Source organism: Octodon degus, unplaced genomic scaffold (assembly GCF_000260255.1).
Source record: "Octodon degus isolate 3935 unplaced genomic scaffold, OctDeg1.0 scaffold00248, whole genome shotgun sequence".
NCBI classification, from domain to species: domain Eukaryota; kingdom Metazoa; phylum Chordata; class Mammalia; order Rodentia; family Octodontidae; genus Octodon; species Octodon degus.
This window is the reverse complement of record NW_004524824.1, coordinates 458271-468913: the sequence shown is the minus strand read 5'-3', so window position 1 is coordinate 468913 and position 10643 is coordinate 458271.

The following is a 10643-nucleotide window of genomic DNA, read 5'->3' as shown; positions in this document are numbered from 1 at the left end:
TTATTCTACTGAGGCATCTCCCTGGCCTTTACAATATCTAAAAAAGAAAAAATATTTAATGTATTTAGTATAGGGTCTAGAGGGTCTCACTACACAAATCGGACTCATAGTGATTCTCCTGTTTTCAGCCTCTCAAACGCTGAGATTACAGGCATGTGTCACCACACTCAGTCTGAATCACTGTCTCAGTGCACCCTGGGGGTGGGACTGGCATGGCATGCCAGGGATAAATGCAGTATTTTGCCAATATTCCTCACACTCTTCAATGAAATTGAAAGGGAAGAAATGCTTTCAAACTCATCACTGGAAGCCAGTATCATTTTAATCCCCAAACCAGACGAAGACCCAACTAAAAAAGAAACTACAAGCAATTTCTTTCATAAAAATAGATGCTAAAATCCTCAACAAGATATTGCTAAATAGAATGCAGCACATCACCAATAGTATCATACATCATGCCAAAGAGCTTTCATCCCAGAATTTCAAGAACAGTTCAACACACAAATCAATACATTTAATACATCATATAAATAGAAGTAAGGACAAAAACAAGATGAACATATTAATGAATGAGAAAAGATTTTTCAAAATAAAATACTCTTTAATGATAAAAACTTCAAAGAAAGCATATATAGGACATTATTTGAATCTGATAAAAACAGTTTATGAAAATCAACTTGCTGTGGAGATAGCTCAGTTGCATAGCTCCTGCCTGCAAAGTGTAAGGTCCTGAATTTGATCTCCACTACAGAAAGAGAAAGAAAGAAAGAAAGAAAGAAAGAAAGAAAGAAAGAAAGAAAGAAAGAAAGAAAGAAAGAAAGAAAAAAAGAAAGAAAGAAAAAAAGAAAGAAAGAAAGAAGAAAGAAGAAAGAAAGAAGCCAACTGCCACCATCATATTTAATGTGAAAAAAGTGAAAGCTTCCCCTCTAAAATCAGGAACAAGACAAAGATGTCTAGTATCACCTTTTGTTTTTAACACCGTACTCAAACATTAGTCAAAGCAATCAGACAAGAGAACTAAATAAAGCAGGTACATACAGTAAAGGAAGAAGTCCAAATATTTCCGATGACATGATACTCTACTTATTTAATAGCCAATTTCAGCAATGCAGCAGGATACAAAATCAAGATATAAAAAGCAACAGCATTTGTGTATGCCAATAATGAACTCAATGACAAAGAAATTAGGACAACAGTACCACACGTGACAGCATCAAGAAAAATTACATGCCTAGAAATTAATCTAACTAAAGAAGTGAGAGACCTCTGTGATTAAAACTACAATACTCTGAAAAAAGGGAATTGAAGAAGACACCAGCAAGTAAGAAGATGTCACTTGCTCCTGGACAGGCAGAACCAAGACTGACAAAATGGGCACTCTCTGCTCCTATCTTGCACTGATGTATTGATTCAATGCAATTCTAACACCAACAACATCCCTCACATAACTAGAAAAATCAATCTTAATAAAATGAATATGGAACCAGAATAACAAAAGCAATCCTAGGCAACAAAAGCAAACAGGAAGCATCACAATACCTGACTTTAAGTTATACTTCAAAGCAACAATGGTAAAAATGGCATGGTATGTGCATAAAAAAGAAACATTGACCAATGGGAACAGAATTGAAGAAGCAGAGACATCCCCAGCCTCGATCAGCCATTTGACCTTTGACAAAGGATCCCAGAACATACATTGGAGGACAGTCTGTTCAACAAGTGGTGCTATGAAAATTGAATATGTATTTACAGAAAATTGAAGGTGAAACCATATCTCTCACCATGTATTAATCTAAAGCCAAAATGGATCAAAGATCTAAACATTATAACAGGAACAGTAAACTTACTGAAAGATAAAATAGGTAAAACATGTGACAAGGATTTTCTGCACAGAACTCCAATTGCATGAGAAATAACAACATGAATCAACAAATGGGATTATGTAAAACTAAAAATCTTCCCCAGAGCCAATGAAACAATTAGTAGGGTGAAAAGAAAACCTACAGAATTTGAAGAAATTTTTGCCAACTATTCCTCAGACAAAGGACTACTATTGAGCATATATAAAGAATACCCTCAAGATTGAGCCACCTGAGATAAAAGACCCAACCAAGAAAAGGGCAAGTAGAATGCACAGATACTTTCCAGAGAAGGCAGCACACATGCAAACAAAAGTATTTTTTAAAAAACCTTCAACCTCTCTAGGTGTTAGAGAAATGCCAAATAAAAGAACACTAAGCTAGCATTCTGCACAGAAAGAGTGGTAAGTACCAAGAAATCAAGAATAACACATTCTGGCACACCTGCTGTGGAAAAGAAACACACCTGCATTTCTTGTGGGAATGTGAGTATAAACATTATGAAAATCTGTATGAAGTTTTTCAAAGAACTAAAATTAGAAAATCCATTTGCCTTAGCTCTTCGCATTCTAGGTATGTCCCCCCCAAAGCTGCGGACATCCTATTGCAGTGACACATGCGTGCCAATGTTTATAGTGGTGCAATTCCTAAAAGCAAACCACTGGAGGCAGCCTGTATGCCTATCAACAGACAAATGGATGGAAAAATGTGGTCTGCACACATAATGGAATATTACGTGGCTATAAAGAAGGATAGATTCGAGACATTAGTGGAAAATGGATGTTCCTGAAAACTGTAAAGTTATGTGAAATAAATCAGGCACACAAGCCTAAATGTAACCTGATATCTCTCATCTGAGTAAGGCAAAGTATAGACAAAGAGCAAAATAAAGGAGTGATAGAAGGAAACAAGGAAAAAGGTCTCTAGTGAGGGGAGGCGAGGAGGTGAAGTAAAAGCATTTAAAATGTGTTTCATGTAACAAATATTGAAGATGCACATGAACGTTATATGTCATAAGAGTGAACAAAAATCATACAAGTACAAATGCAAATAAAGAAAGGGGATTTAGAGAAGATGGGAGTGGGTGGAAAGGGGATCAAATAAAAGTCGAGGTGCATTATGTTCATGCACCACTCCTTAAGATGAAGTAAACTTCATGTACTGCAAACATGGACTAATAGAAAATAATAAAATAAAGTAACCAGACTATCTATCTATCTATCTATCTATCTATCTATCTATCTATCTATCTATCTATCATCTATCTATCTATCTATCTATCTATCAATCATCTATCTATCTATCATCTATCTATCATCTATCTATCTATCTATCTAATGTCATAATTCCAAATAAATAAATAAGTAAATAAATGTAGTACATTATTGGCCTGTTATGAGTTTCAGAAATAATCTGGCCTCATCCTTGAATGATCACTCTGTATCAGTCAAACTGAGTGTAACGAAATGAGCTGCGACGTATTGTAGGTGAGCATGAGTAAAGTACTGATTGCTTTGGGACTGAATTTTTCTGAAAATAGCTGGCTTCTGCCTCCACAAAGTTTCCTGTGGCTTCCACTCCTGAGACCCCTTCTCCCATAGCCCTGTGACAAGCCACGGAAGGAGAAAAGACCAGCTAAAGCCATGATAGCCTCTCTGTGAAAACTTGTGGTAAAACAAGCTTTGTGTTCTTCCAGTTTTCACATGAATTTCATTCTGCTCTCAGACAGATGTCTACAGATGTAAAGAGGAATTTAAATATGCTGAGACCTTCTGGTTCAGTCCATTTTCTTTTCTTTTACAAATTTGTTTTCTGTTGCTGTTCATTCACATTTCATACCCTGATAGATTATATTTAGGCTTCATATTTTATAGTTTTCAGAGACATAAATAAATTTAATATGCAAAATGAAACTTGTGAAATTTCTCCTCTTTGTGGGTGAGAGAACATATACCAGGCTCCTAGAGCAATTTTTCAAATTGTACTAGAAACAAATATCAAGTTTCACCAGTGATTATAGTTTATGCAGCTTAGAAATTACTTGGCAAGTCACATCGCAGAGGTCAATTGAAATGTAGCTTCTTGCCACCATTAGACAATCTGCAGTAAATCCAAACTAGACAAAAGTACTGTGCTGTGAGACATACTATCTTGAAAGCCTTGTTACTAGACAAAAGTGTGTTGATAAAATGAAAAAGAAAGTAGTAGCAATCAGAAATAATTTTCCATTAATACCGTGTTAATTGGCTGTGGAGGACTACCTGGTCAACTCAGCTTGAAAGGAGAGCAACTGTCTCCATTTTGGTTGTGCCTAACCGTATTTCCATTTATTGATAGGTGCGGAGCTGGCTAAGACTTTTCTTATCCCTTAAATTGTCTTTAAGCAGTGCCTACTGGTCTGACTGAGGTACTGGTGGAAGTCTTTGAAGATGGCACACGTTTGCCTGATAATCCACAGCCCGATGCTGTTTAATATGAGCTGGGTCGAGATGGATGAAGAGCCGGCGCTCCATGCCGTCAGCTGAGATCAAGCCTCAAGATAGAGGCTGTGATTTCCTGGGGCTTGAAAACTGCCACATCAGAGCTGAAGCACCAGACCCCAAAACATTAGCTACTGGTAATCTCAACTGTGTAATGTAGATTACTCTCTGCATATCCTGCTCTGCATATTGCAGAGATAAATACAGGCCTCCTATCTAGCCCAGTTTACAGATGCACTGACTTCCTGCTATTCTCAGTCATTTATCCTCAAGCCACTCCTCTTTCATGACTGAAAAGAATCCAGACTTGGCCTTGGGTCGAGGCCTTTGTTTCAGATCGCCATCTTCGTGGCAGGACTGAGGACCCCTTGGCTCCCCATAATTATAAATATTCTCTAGTGTCTTTATTTCCCTGTGGATTGCCCTGGAAATGGTAGATTGAAATTAACTTGATTGGATTCCAATAACTTATCCTTGGGATTTCAAATATAAACTTCTTAGACTGAGATGACCAGGAAGGACTCTTATAGAGAGGTTGTCTTGGAGCTGCTGCAACAAAAGACATTGATTGGGTGGCTTCAACAAGATAAGTTTATTCACCACAGTTCTTAAGGATGGAAGGTTAGAGTGTCACCACGGTGAGTATCTGCTGTAGGCTAATTCTGGCTTGCAGACAGCTTCTTTCACTGTGCCCATGTGGGAGAGCAAGAGGTATCTTTTTTCTCTCTTCCACTTTTTAACCACTTTCCTGACATCATTTAACATTAATTGCTTCCTAATGACCCTTCCTCCAGATATAGACACATAAATATCTTCAATGTATGAATTTGGAGGGGACCTAACCTTCTGCATAGAAAACGTCTAGTAAGCAATCTTCTGTAGTTACTTGGCAGGCAGATCTCCTTAGTGTAAGAATCCTGGATTATGCATACATATGACTTCAGTGTTCTCATTGCCTTTAAACTTTCAGCTTAGGCTACAGCAGAAGTAAGCAATTACTTAGCAAAGGAGCACTGATACCTGCAGCTTGGGAGCAAATGTTCCTTTATTTGGTCAATGACAAAGGTATTTTAATTAGATCTAATAACTGTGGACACTTTCTTGCGATGTCAGGGATGTTTCTTTGAACATAAGAGCTTCCCACAAAGTGAGCTGCTAGAACACAGGAGGAGTTATTGGCTAACAGTTCCTTGGGTGGGGAAACTTGAGTCCTTTAGAGTATCTTACTTAGGACACTCTACCCCTGGGCGAAGGATATAGCTTGGCAGCATAAGCACCAGCCTGGCAAGCACAAGGTTCTGATTTTGATTCCCCCCTACCAAAACAAACAAACAAACAAACAAAAAAACTACATCCCACTATAAATATTTCTCCCAACATTGCAGTATCTTACACTAAATTTTGTTTACTCTTTCATGTAAAATAAGTATGTGATTTAAGAAATCCATACATTAAGCTCTCTTTATGAGACTACACCTTCCATCACTAATATGACTGCCTGCAAGAGCAAGTTTATTAAACTAATCAGAATTCCAAAGTTTTGTGTCTTCTATAGGCCTCACTTTGCTTAACATCTGGATATAAAATGATCTTCCCTTCTCTGAGTTTTAATAGAACTTACAGATCCTGCTTGTAAATTTGGCAATAGATGATTCATTGTAGTCTTTCCTAACCCCAAAGCTGATCCTGATGAAAATTTGTAACTCTCTGCACACAGGTGTGTGTGTGTGTGTGTGTGTGTGTGTGTGTGTGTGTGAAATTTTAATGGTTATCTAAAAATATATACATATTCTGGATCAACTGATGAATGTCTCAAATTGAAAGTTGTACAACATTTTCAGTGTTTATATAATGTACTAGGACATTCATTGCAATGACAACAGAATAGCACGTGGAGACTTAATATGCAAATGATGCTTTTACATGAAGTGAAAGCTAGATGAAAACAAGGTTATGGAATGGAAAAGTGAGTGGAGACTTACTTGCGCACTCAGTGTGGTGGGAGAGCAGGGCCATTACTCAGCACAGAGAAAAGTAGTATCAAATTGATAATTATCAACTGGTGTTGTGTTGTTTGTAGTTAAATTTATAAATCTTTTTTATTTATAGTTACATAAGCATTATAACATACAGGATATAGCTGGTTTGTGGTGGTACATATTTAATTTACATTACAGGAGCTATGGAGGTAGCACCTGCCTGGCAAGTGCAAAGACCCAAGATTGATGCTCAGTACCACTGTGCCCAGAGCCCCCTGCTCACCTTGCGGGCTGCTGAGACGGGGTGTGGTGGTGTACACCTGTAAGAAGAGATCCAGTGCTGGATAGGCTGACACAGGAGGATCACTTTGCATCCAAGCTGCATAGTGAGACCCTGTACTAAATACATTTAAAAAAAAAAACAACCCTGGGGCCAGGGAGATGGCTCAGTGGAATAAGCGCTTCTCTGGCAAGCGCAAAGGCCTGAGTTCAATCCCTGGTTCTGCAAAAATAAATAAATAAATAAAATAAAAATAAATAAATAAATAAAAATTTAAAAAACCCAAAACAATAGAAAAAATTTCAATAAACACTAGAATTTCATAAGCTTTTTTAAAAAGTATGGCTTTAAAATACAAATACACTATATTGTGGCATTTCTTTTATTGTGGCTACTAAATGATTGTTTCAATATTTACCAAACAATAATTCCTATCTCTTATTGTCTGGTTGTCCCAAATCAATGTCAATGCAGAGCTGAGCCTTTGGGTTACTTGTACCCTACTTAGCGTGGGTGGGGAAGGTGTCATGGATGCACGGCCGCAGCCGTAGATCTCAGTTCTGTAAAAGTGACTCACTGTGGACCTAACGCCCCATTCCAAAAGACTTCACATTGGTTTGTTTGTTTCAAAATCCACTTTCAGCATAGGTACTTTTGTCTATTTAGTCAGATGTTTCTAGTTCCTACCAAGACTCCAGGTAAAATAATAGCTTGCTATTAGTTAACATGCCTGGCCACCAAGAGCTGCTCTAAGCATCTTATGTAGAATACCTCACTTTGTCATAATCACCATAGGAAAGTAGGCTCGGTAGGAATCAGATTATTTCTATTAATTACAAGAAAAGTAAGTCGTAGAGACTTTTAAGTGCCTGTTCAAGAGTTATACAACTAATTAGTGATAGAATTAGGATTTTAACCAAGGAGTACCAAGTTCATACTATTTACATCTCAAGTTTATTCCAGAATGTAAGAGTGATTGCTCTGATGGTTCCTTTTTTAGCAGAGCTTCAACAGAGAAGTAAAGAATAGAGAAAGTGGGCCGGCAAGATACCTTAGTGGACTAAGTGCCTACTTAAGCAAATGCAGGTAATGGGGTTTGATCCACAGCACCACATGCCATGCCAGCCCCACCTGGTGCGCTGAGCTGAACACCAAGAGCAGGCATGGTGGGGCAGCCTGCAATCCCAGTGCTGGGGAGGCTGAAACAGGAGGATCACTACAAGTCCAAGCTGTGTAGTGAGACTCTGTACCAAATACAAGAGAGAGAGAGACAGACAGACAGACAGACAGACAGACAGACAGAGACAGAGAGACAGAGACAGAGAGACAGAGAGAGACAGAGACAGAGAGAGAATGTCCACATAAACTTGTCAGTGCAGTATGTGGCCACCCATGAAATTTATCAAATGTCTAATATATAATTTCTATGAAAAAGTATAAATAACAAGCTCAAATCTCTTAAATGGATACATCATTGAAACCCAAATGCTTTGATATTTATTTGATATATTATTCATATTTTATTTTCCCCATTATTTTGCTTGGAATATTAGACATATAAATGGTATTCAAGGCTGGCAAGATAACTCAACTGTCTAAAGCATTAGTTTAGGCAAGGGACTGTGGTTTAGTCTCCAACGCCACATGCCATGGTCAACCCAATCCCAGGGCAGGCTGAGCCAGCCATTAAATAAATAAATAAAATGACAATCAAATATTTGTTTGAATGCAGCCTCCTCTTTTAAGCTTTAAGATAGTCTATTTCCCACAAGGTTAAATTCATGTGCCAAGCACACTTTATTTTCATTGTCCATTATTTTTTGCCATTAAAATTTTACTAATTTTCAGATCATGTCTGAATACTTAATAAAATGGGTTATGACAGCATTGTAAAAATGGCCATACTCCCAAAATTGTTATACAGATTCAATGCAATCTCAATTAAAATACCATTAGTATAACTCATAAAGATAGAAAAGATTTCCTAAAATTCATTTGGAACCAGAAGAGACCCAGAATATCAAAAGAAATCCTGGGAAACAAAGGAAAAGCAGGAGGTACCATAGTCCTTGACCTGAGATTATACTATGAAACTACTGTGATAAAATCAGCATGGCACTGTCAGAGAGGCAGATGCAAGGATCAATGGGACAGATTAGAAGATGCAGACATATCTACAAACACACTCAGCCACCTTATCTTTGATAAAGGGGCCAAACAGTCTCAATGGGAAAAAGCCTCTTTTATAAATGGTGCTGGAAAAACTGGCTTTCCACATGTCAAAGGCTAAAAGTAGATCCGTGCTTATCAACATGCACAAAGCTAAAGACAAAATGAATCAAAAGTTTAAATATTAAAACAGAATCATTAAATACTCTGGAGGAAAATGTAGGTGGAAATCTTAATGACATAGGGATATTTAGAAACTTCATAAACAAAAACCAAACTGCACAAGAAATACTTCAAAGAATCAGCACCTGCAATCTCATCTTTTTGAAAAATTTCTGTACTTCAAAGCAAATCTCCAATAGAGCAAGAAAAAACCCACAAACTGGAAAAAAATTATAACTGACTGTCCCTCTTTAGATAGTCTTCTATCTAGAGAATATTAAAAAAACTGAAAAAAAAGAACCACCAAATTCAAAGGCCCAATTCAAAATGGGCATCTGAGATGAATATACACTTCTCAGAGGAAGAAATACAGTGTCAAGTAAATATATGAAAAATGTTCAACATCATCAGTCATTCAAGAAATGCAAATTAAAACACCACTGAGATTCCATATCACTCAAGAAAAAAAATAGTAAACTCAAGAAGTCAGCCACTAACAAATGCTGGAGAGGCTGTGGAGAAAAAGGAACCATTCTGCACTATTGGTGGGAGTGCAGACTGGTACAACCACTGTAGAAATCGATATGGAAGCTCCTTCAAAAGCTAGATTTGGAGATCCCATTACCTTGCTGGGTATTTTTCTAGAAGAACTGAAAACCTCATTCCACAGTGATAGAAGTGCACCCATGTTTATAGCAGTGCAATTTGTCATTGCTAAATCCTGGAAACAACCCACATGCCCATAATTCAGCTATAAAATGGAATAAATTTGAGTCTTTTTTTTTTTTTGTAAATGGAGTTGCAACCACAGAACATACTCCAAAGTGAAATAAATCAAGCCTGTATGTGCAAACATCATGCTGTCTCCTTAGTTTGAGAACCTGAAAGAGAAAAATGGAATCTGAAGGGTATAATAGATATTGGGAAAAGGGAATGAACTAATTCAAAAAGAAAGAGTTACTGAGTTGAGGAGAAGGACAAGAGAGGGAGTGGGGGAAAGAGATTTATCTATATATGTAAGCAGGATGTTTGGACAACTGTACTGTGCATTTCCGCTGTCTATGGAAAGAAGCAGGTAATGCTTTAATTTGTTTCATCTCCTTTTTTCAATTGTTTGTACTTTTTCTTCTTAGTTTCTCATACATTTCTTCTTTCAATTTTACATGCATATATCTGGTATTATTTGGAAGATAACACTATGTATTACAACAAATACTGTGAAATTCATATTACTTTATTAAGTGAAATTCTGTATCACTTGCAGTTTTTTTCTGTTTTAATTGTAATTCATACTCTTTTAAAAATAAAAAAAATAAAATGTTTTATGGCAAAGATAACCTGGTATTTTTATGACCTAAATGTTGTTATACATGTGAACTTAATAGATTAGTGGAATAGTGGCAGATGTGTTCACTAGGAAGAGATCAATTCAGAATGGCAAACATGCACTATTTATTCTGTATTAATTGGCATGCCATTTTGTCCTAGCAGCCAGAGGCTTGGGTAACCTGATAGAGTCTTTCTTACCAGGGAGTTTATAGTTTGTATACTTCTTTAATGTAATAAATGCAGTTTCTTTGATTATTGCACAGAGATTTTATTTCCCATCATGTTTTCTTTGTTTCTCCCCTTGATGCCAAGACTGTAGTCTTGTAGTTCGTAGCCTCAGATATCGTACCACAGAAATGATCAGTTCTGTCCTCTGTCATATACA